Source organism: Cupressus sempervirens, chromosome 8, assembly GCF_028749045.1.
Source record: "Cupressus sempervirens isolate cs-2001-9-10 chromosome 8, ASM2874904v1, whole genome shotgun sequence".
Taxonomy (NCBI): Eukaryota; Viridiplantae; Streptophyta; class Pinopsida; order Cupressales; family Cupressaceae; genus Cupressus; species Cupressus sempervirens.
The window spans coordinates 418003549-418013806 of record NC_143125.1 but is presented as its reverse complement, the minus strand read 5'-3'; the positions used below and the strand labels follow the sequence as shown (position 1 = coordinate 418013806).

At 29.8% G+C, this 10258-nt stretch overlaps 1 long non-coding RNA gene across 1 annotated transcript; it reads left to right on the top strand.

Annotated features, from left to right (window-relative positions):
* The first annotated feature begins 8262 nt into the window (after positions 1-8262).
* On the top strand, positions 8263-9553 carry LOC149543021 (uncharacterized). Its single transcript, XR_016355207.1, has 2 exons — positions 8263-8739; positions 8910-9553. It is a non-coding gene; the product is annotated as an uncharacterized LOC149543021 (long non-coding RNA).
* The last annotated feature ends 705 nt before the right edge of the window (positions 9554-10258 follow it).

The following is a 10258-nucleotide window of genomic DNA, read 5'->3' as shown; positions in this document are numbered from 1 at the left end:
TCTTGGTCTTGTGGAGGTTGTTACCCAATCTCTACATTTAGAGAGGAGTTTTGAAGATTGAAGGAAGGAAGTGGAAGCTCTACTCAAACTTAGTCTTTTCCATTACCTCTTTGTGAAGGTAGGAAATTCTCATCTCCTTTATTCAGTTTTCATGTTTTGCTTTGTGCTCATGCTACTTTGTGGTTGTTTCAATGTTTGTATGTTTGTGGGTATGTTGGAAAGATTTGAAAACCATGTTATTTTGGTTGTTTTCCTTTCATGTTTATGTTTGCAATTTTGAGATTTTTCTTACATGGGTGTTTTGGTATTACTCACCCTTGGAGAGGGCAGAAGTGACCAATTTAGGGAAAGGTCTATTTAGTTGGACTCCAACCAGTGTAGAGTCTCTTCTTAGGATGAGAAGAGGGAGAAAGGATAGGGTGTTATGGGCCCCTACCCGTCAGCACAAACCTCGTATGAGTATGGCATTTCTAAATGGAAGAACGGAAGTTCTTGATAATTAGCCCCGATTGGGCATCTGATTTGGTGTTGTGCTTGACTTCTCCTAGTTGGAAGAATCCACCTTTCCCTAGTATTGATTTATTGAAGATCTTGTTGTGAAAACCTTGTATAAATATGCATGTTTTGAATTGTTCTTGTTCATGCTTTTGGTCACCTGATTAGATTCTGTTACCTCCATGGTTCTAGAAATGAGTTGCAGAAAACATTATAAATCCCTTGATTAGGGTCATGAAGAAAATTTGATAAAATTGTTGAAATTTGGGATTGATATCCTATTGTAAATTGTATTTTAAACTTATTGTAAATGGCAATGAAGTCGATTTTCTTCCTGATTCTTTCCCGGCTGAGCCTTTGAATTAGGTTTGCCAATAAAATTGGTGCTTTGAGTATAATTGGTTATCATGTGATTTATTTGTGATTTAAATTTAGATGGATGAATCTCAAAATTAGGATGGAATTGATGATGTTCAATTTGGTAAAATTTCAAGGTTTTTCCTTTATGTTGAAAACGAAAATTGATCCTGGATGTAAATTTAGGTTGCATGATTATTGAATCAGCAAGTATTGCATTATTGAATAAAATGGATAATTCGTATTCTTAGTATGTTAAGGTTGTAATTAGGTCTTATGGATCTTCATTTAAAAGAAATTTTTGACAAGGTTGAAATATTCCAATTTAAGAGTTATAGGAGATCAAATGATTTTGGTGTAAATGTTTTAAATCTATTTAAAAAAAAAATACACCTTGAAAAAAAAGAGTATATTTTGCTTGCCTTGTAATTTCTATACTTAAAAAAAAAAAAATTTCATCAAAAATGTGTGTGCAAGAGAGTAAAACTCTCCGCCTTTTGTATGGGAGAAGATTTAAATGAGTTTGTGCAACAGAGAATATTCTCTGAGATTCCTTGATTTTGAATTTAAATTCGAAATTAATAACCAATAAAAATGATTAGGGTTAACTAAATAAACATTATACTAATAACCTAAATATCTAATTTCCTATCAACTAAACTTTATGCAATAACTTTTTTTAAAAATATCCCATCTTAGCATTACTTTCCCTCTTCCTTCATGCACGTCAACTTGAAAGTTTCTTTTGCAAGTCAATAAGGATGATGTCACCTGTACTACCCTGACTTTGTGCTTGATTACTTTACCCTCCTTGGGAAGCGATGGAGTTCTTGAAGGGGTTTACATTTAATTTTATTTGTTTTAAAACAAAACAAGCACCTTACTCCTTTCCCATCGCCACTTTTCATGGCAGATTGGGATGGGATGGTACGTAGCTGTCCCCACTCTCTCGTTTAGCGCACAGTCCTTTTTATGGAGCGCTTGGGAAGTGCAGCTTGGGTTAGTATAGGTTAGAACTTTAGTAGGTAGGTTAGTTGTTATTAGGTTTAGTTGTTTTTATATGTTAAATTAAGTTGTTTGTTAAATCTAATTTGTGTGTTAGTTAATGTTTAAATTAAGTTAAGTATTAGAGGTTAGTTTAGATTAATATAAGTTAGTTGTTTATTTTAGTTTACTTTTTTCTATTCATTGTCATGTAGATTAATTTAGGTTAAGTAAGTTCTAATTTAATTAATTATAGATAATTGTATTATTTATATTTAAGTTAAATTCTGTTTTAGATAGTGCTTAATATAAAAATAAGTTGTGTTTTAAGTTATTATTTATTTTTAAGATAGTTGTTGATTTGTATTAAATTAGTTTTGTATGAGATTAATATTAAATTTTAAGTTCCTTTCTATTTCTTATGTTTTCTGAATTATTTAGATTAGTTTAAGTTAGTTAAGTTAATTTAATTAGTGTTTTTAAATATCTATTTAAATGTAATTTTGTTTAGTTTTGCAAATGTTTTCTCTTAAATTAAAGTTAGTTTAGTTTAAATCCTAGTTTAGTTTAGATAATAAATACTATATAGTTTTGATCAGATTTGTAACGTAGTTAGTGATATTCTTTTGCAAATCGATGCATGTTACAGATTTATATAAAGGTTAGTAAAACTTTGATTTAATGTAAATTTAGTCTAGCTATTAAGAAAGTTAATCATTATGTTTGTGCTCATAACAAGTTATGTTAGACTACTATGATAAGTTAAATTGTTCTATGTAGTTACCTTAAAGACTTATATATATTATTGTTCAAATTATTTTAATCTATCATTGTAAAGTTAAAGTGTAACTATTGTCGATGTTAACTAAATAACGAGAGTATTAGTGTAGAGAACCTGTACTTAAAATGTTATCTTCATCAATCTTTTCCAAACTTAGAGCAATTTAATTATTATTAAAAAAAATTAAAAAATTGTGTTTTGCCCTCATAGTTTGGGCATGATAGATCAAGAGAAGGTAGATTCCATCCTAAGTTGGCCTACTCCAAGAACTACATCAGAAGTGAGAAGCTTCCATGGCTTGGATAAATACTATAAGAAATTTATTAGAAACTTTAGTGGTATATGTGCACCTATGCTAGACACAATAAAGGGTGGAATGAAGACAGAATTCCTTCGGACACCACAAGTTGATCAAGGTTTTGAGACATTAAAGAAAAAGATAGAAGAATTACCTACATTGGTGCTCCCTAGCTTTGATAAAAAAATTCAAGTGGAATTGATGCTAGTAATATAGCTATTGGGGTTGTTCTAAGCCAATAAGGTAGACCAATGGCCTTCCATAGTGAAAAGTTTAATGATGCTAAAAAGAAGTACTCCTCCTATGACCTAGAGTATATGCCCTAGTCCAAACCTTAAGAAAGTGGAGGCACTACTTGCTCCCTAAAGAATTTGTGTTGTATTATGATAATCAAGCTCTCAACTTTCTAAACTCTCAAGATAAATTAAGTAGCAAGCATATGAAATGGGTAGAATAGGTACAAGCCTATACCTTTACAATCAAGCACAAAGAAGAGGTGCAGAACAAAGTTGTTGATGCTTTGAGTAGAACACTCCTCACAGTGCAATAAATACAACTCTAAAGCATAGGGATTGGTAGCTTCAAGACACTTTATGCTAATGATGAGGACTTTTATTATATTTACAAGGTATGCAAGGAGTTGAAGAATAGTTTTCATAGTGAGTTCTCATTAGATTATACATTGCGAGGGATTGAGAATGAGACCAAAGAGATGCATAAAGGAATCCTGAAGGACTTGCAGATAATCAACCCTACTGATATCCTACAGTTCGAGGATGGGAACATAGATTCAAAAATCTTAATAAAGAATTTCTAGGCTACCATATTCAAGATTAGGGACATCGACACTCCTACTTCCCATGATTTCACTATTGTGGCAAACATGGAGTCTATGCTATATTTGAATAGGGAGCTCATGCCTACACAAAGCAAAAGGATTAAAGAGCAGAAGTAGCAAAAATACACTTCTAGGTTGAAACTGCTTAGCCTAAAGAATCCCCACTCTCATGTAGTCTAGGAGCTCATGAGTGCTTTCTGGAGCTGGAAGTTGGTTAAGCATGCCACATCATAAGGTGATAAGCTTGATAAAGAAATCTAGTTGTCTAAATTCTCATTTTAAAATTGTTTTAACTGGTTATGTTTAGTAATTGTTTGTAATTGAGATTGCTGGGTTTTGATGGAGGCATATTAGATTATAAAACTATATATTATGGGGCATCAAGTTGATTAAAGGTTAGCTTTTAGATAGAGATATGATAGTTTTAGCAACATTATTTTACATTTTGTCTTTTTGGATAGTAATCAATGGCAGGTAAGAATGATAATGTGAATGTTGTTTTTAAGACTTTGAGCTTGGAAACTTATATTTATATGTCTATCAATACATATTATAGTTCAAGACTTTGAGTTAGAATTTAGATGTGGTAGTTACTTTGTGAGATATTATTTCATTTAATTGATGGCATTCAGTAGTAGAATTATGGCAAATAAATGACTATGTGACTAAAACTTTTAGTCACAAGACTAAAAATTTTAATCACGTGACTAAAAATGATCAAATTCTACTAAAGTTTTACAATTTATAAGTATAAATGACTAAATAAATGAGTATTTTAGTCACCAGATGAAATCACAAGGTTAGAAAAAGATAAGTGACTAAATAAATGATAAAATAAATGACTAAAAAATTGGTCACTAATAATTAGGCAAATGTGTAGCCAAGTTGGTGGAAAGGTTTGTTAAGCATAGTTATTGTTCACCTAATAATAATTTCATGGCTTTTTTTATGATTTTTTTCTCATGCACTCTTTCTTTCTCTTTGAAAAGAAAGCTTAAATGTCTCCCTATCATATGTTATAATAATTATGTCTATTTTTCTAAATCTACCAATGTTTGATAGAGTGGCCCACAAAAACCCTGTGCATTTTCTTGTGTTTTTTCTACATCCAACTCCTATAGGTTATGGTTATCAATAATGGTCACATGTGTAGAAATTTACTTCTTACAAAATAACCACCATTTTTTTTAATTAAAAAAAAATACAATCCCCTTTACTATAAATGTTAAGTATATTATTCTATGATAAAGCTTGTAATTTTTGTTTGAACACATTATTTTAATGATAAGGTTTGCATTACAATTAAATTTATTAACCTCAAAACTATTTTAGTTTTATTTTTTCTCATCATTTTCATTACTTTTGATTTCAGTTGTGCATACATTTTTAATATCAAAGTTTTGAATTATGTGATCTATCATCAAGATAGTAGAATAGTCATGGTGGTGAAAGATGTCTAATTGCATATTTATGAAAGCTTTAAGGAAGTAGACGAGTAAATTATAACACAAAGATCAAAGAAAAGTAAAAAGAAAATAAAGGGAAAAAGAAAGATATGAAAATAACCACAAACTAAGTTCCGATGGATAGAAAAATATAATCTCAATATGTTCAAATCCAAACACTATGGGAGCCATACAATTTGTTCCTTCCTCAAAACCCTTGCATTTGTGGGTTGGATCCATGACCTTTCAAAAATCTAGTTCTTCCATTTTTTCCAAAAATTTGAGCTTTTAGAATCAAAATTAACATTTCCAAAAGATACTTGACACTCTTTGATTAAGTCTAAATAAAATAGTTGGAATTGGGTGAATCCCAATTTTATTCTATTGGGATCACAAAGCCATCATAGATCATCTTTGTTCAAAGCCCTAAGGGGGATCTTAACTCTAAAAAAGTCGATGCTCAATCGGGAGAAATAACTCACAAATAATTAATGCAAAGAAAAAGATAGAGTAGAATCTATGTCTATGGCCTCCTTTAGAATTGAGAATAATGAATCAATTAGTACTATGATAAAAAATATAGAAATATATTTGCTTCTACTCCTTCACCTGAGTTACAAGGTTTTAGTTCAAGCTCGAGTTTGACAATAATAAAATTCGGATGAAGTTCAATCACATGAAAAGTTAGGAAAGATATAGAGATTACTTTTTTCTTAAATAAATTTTAATTTTAAAATATAAGTAATGCATCTAATAAAATATCAAACTAATTCAAATTTTATTTTAAAAAGATCTCAGCTTTTAATTCTTTATAACTAATAGTAATATTTTGAAAACAATATAAAAAATATAAATTTTAAATTATTTATGTACATGGAAGATAATATCCAAATTAAAAATATAAAATTCAATAACATATTTTTAAAATTTAGTAGAATAATAAAATAAAAGAAAAACCTAAAAGAAAATTCAAACAATGAAAATCTTTCAATTAGGAGTCAACACAATCGTAGTCACATCAACATTTTTGGTTCAGAGTCTGCATCCAATGAGAAGGGCATTAATTAAATAAATTGGCACTTGCACCCAATGAGGTGCAATTGTATTGCCAATAGAATTATTTCCTATTTAAAAATTTAAAAAGAGAATGTGGCTATCAATATTTGAGGTCAACTTGAGGCAAGAGCCTACAACACAATCATAAATTGTAAGCCTCTTATCAGAGAGGTCTTGGGTTCGACTCTACACAAACTTAATAATTAATAATAAATTACATAATAATAATGAATCTTGGCTTCGGCCTCTTACCAATAAATAAATAAATAAATAAATAAATAAATAAATAAATAAATAAATAAATATATATATATATATATATATATATATATATATATATATATATATATATATATATATATATATATATATATATATATATATATATATATATATATATATATATATATATATATATATATATGAGGTCAACTTTCTTTGTTAGGTTGTTCTTTTAATTTTCCCTTATTTTAATTGGCATAAGAGAATAGATGTTAGGAAATACTAATTTTTCTATATTATTTAATGTAAACAAATGGTAGGTAGTGATTATTTATTTAGAATACATCATTAATTTGTAATTTGAAATTAGTTTATATTTCTAATTTTGACAAATGTTAGAATATGTTAATGGTAGAAAAGATATCGTAAAATTGGATTTGTATCAAATCTAAGAATTAAGTTGAACAAATAAAATTGAATTAAAACTATAAAATTAAAATTAAAATGATAGTCAGACAATTATTTGCACATTCAAGTAAAATCTTATTAAAGCATTATAATGTTTATATAAATATAGTAATTATATAATTCTACTACTCCTTATGACCTAAATTAAGAAATCATCATATTAATTTCTATCACTTAGTCTTGAAAATATTCCGTGCTCATACCAAAGTCTCTTCATTATTTCATTTGTAGTCATGCATAAGCAGGTTTGATCTAGAGCAATACTAGGAAGGGTGACCTCCTATGAAGTCTCATTTATTCACCTCTATGGTCATCACCTAGATCTAATGAGTACTACTAAGTGTTCCATTAATTCTCATGAAAGATGGGTTAGTGTGAACCACTACTTATGGAACATGAGTCAATGATGTTGACTCCAAAAATTACACAATTCAATCGTGATAGGAACTCGAAAATTTGACTTGTGAAAAATATCTCCTACTTATCAATGGATAAGCTCAAAGAGCTTTTTAATGAATGGTTTATAAGGCACAAAACTTGGTGAAAGTTTTGCAAATTGAGTTGCAATTAGAGTGAATTTACCATGGAGAAATCTCTGTAGTTAAGCATGCTTAAGCTAGAGTACTAATAGGATGGGTGGCCTCCCAAGAAGTCTAGATGCTTCAGCTTTGCAAGGATCACCTAGATACAATGAGTGTTAAGTGTTTCATTCATTCTCATGGGATATGGGTTTGTGTGAATAACTACTCATGAAACATGGAATAACAACTTTGACTCCAAAAACTACACAATTGAATCCTGATAGCAATATTACAATTTGTCTTGCTATGAACTTTTTTGCCAAGTTCAAAATTTAAATGTATTATGAGCATGGAAAAGAACATCCTAGCCATAAATAATGATGTGTCTCTCTCATATATTCTAGATATCTTCGAATAAATTTCAAGATTTTTAATCATCCAAACAAAACTCAATCTGACTCTTATGTTATAATAAATGTGCTATTGTACATGACATATTGATCTTAGACTAAGTTTATGTGAATTTTAAGTCGTAGTGAGTTTCATACTTATTTTAGAATGAAATTTCTAATTTTTGCTTTTGATTTTAATTAACTAAAACAAACCTTCATAATAAATTTCAAAATATTAATCCAAAGACTTAAACCTAATCTAATTTTAAATGGAAAACATTTATATAATATTTAAAATGTGAAAGTTACAAAAATATTATTAAAAAAAATATAATTTAATTATTATAAAAATTACAAGCCATAAGGAAACCATAAATAATTAGTAAAATGCAAGTTACTGCGAGATCTTACGGAAACCTAAAATATTCCACTTTTATCAAATAATGAAAACCTAGATCGACTAAAAATCAGGAGCTTATGCATATTTTATCCCATGATTTCAATCTTCAATCGAGTAAGGAGAATGGTGATTTTCGTGTTATTGGCATTTCAAAGCTTCTGGAACTACGAATTCGATTGGTTGGATTTAAACCATCTCTAAGATATTGAATTGATTCGAAAAGTGAGAGACAGTTGCAAAGAATGGAGGATTTTCTATGTCGTGAAGCATGTAATTTGGAAGATCTTGCAGAAGATGTGTTGTCCCAAATCGAGCATTATGTACAATGCCTATTGAAGTTAATGAAAGAGTGAGAAACATTTCTTACAAATCTCTCCCACCTTGGAATTTAAGCATTTACCTCCCCAATTTCCCACCTTCAAATTCAGTTCAAGAAATGTTTCAGAAATCTGGCATCATCATGGTGGAAACCCTAAATTTTGGTACAGATTTTACTTATAGTTTACAGTATTTTCTAGAGTTTTAAAAATCGTTATCTCTAGAAAAATAGTAATAACACTTATTGGATCTATAGATGCAAACTATTTTTCAGAAATATTTAGAGAAATGTGCTCTCATGGATATGTTTTCTGAATGTGAATTTTTTTTCAAGGATATATATGCGTAAAGCTCAAAATCAAATTTTACAACCATTGTCAATACCCTGTTTGTATGAGCTAGAATGGGAATTTGAGAACAACATATGGACATCCATCGAAACATAAAGAGAATAGATTTTGGTTCAATGTCAAGGTTACAAATGATATGGCAGATATAATAGCAAAATATGGACGCATAGAAGACACGTCAACTGTTTGACAAAATGCCTCCAAATTGGTATTTCATGTAACATGGCCGATACAGAATTTGCAATAGATGATTTGGTGAAAAGGCGACTGGAACAAATTACAGACGTGCATCAAGGAAAAATGGGGAAGATTCTGTTAAATGTTGAATTTGGAGATGCTCTTTCAGACTGTACACAAATGGTTTGAAATGCCAGTTCAATAAACTATTACCTCTTGATATGTCATGATTGCATATTGTGTATAGTGATGATTTGTTGGAAGCCGCTTGGAGAATGAATATGTGATTTCCTGGTAAATGTCACGAGGATCCACTATTGAAACACATTTACCTATTTTTGAGGTAGAGGGAATCAAGCTTGGATGATGCTATTAAAACTAGAGAATGTTTCTCTCAAACATTTCGTCAAACAGTTCGCATATTAAGTTCGTGGTTTTCATTTTTTGCATTCGTTATGTTTTCACATTCTTTACATCTCATTCATGTTGGTGTCTCAATAATCTTTTACTCATGCGCACATGGTACATTTTATGTTTACTATGTAAAATTCCTACAAAAGTGGAAATTCTAGCGAAAAAAAAAAACAGCCCCTGGATCATTAATTGTTCAGCCTCTTAATAAATTGGGTAAAATTCTGGCCAAAATTGTAAATATCAATAGAACTTCAATTGTAACTGGAAAACTATCTTATTATTGTCCTCTCACACTCAAAGCTCCTCTTTTATCATTCTTAGCATCCACTATTTAAAGTCCAACTTGGTGAGAGTTGATCAGCTATTCTTTACTATAATCTTTTGGTATTCAAGCTGCCACTTATTTGATGTAGCCATAAAGACTCGTGTGTGATCGAGGAAACATATTTCTATGGACAGTATACCTGTAAGGACATATTAAGTAGAAGGCAAATATAAATCTTGTTGAGTGTATCTAATTGAACTCCTTGTATAGGAGAAGCACCTGCCCAAATATAGTGGCAATGACAAGCATACATTTCATTGCTTGGGAAAATGACCATTGAAGTTACATTATTGCAGCTCTGAATTTGCACTTGCAAAATCAAAGGCTTTATATTCTAAATAGTTAGGAAATAAACAAGAGTTGTCCACTCTTTTCTTCCTAGTATCTTAATCTTGGACTAGGAGTATTTGTTCAATA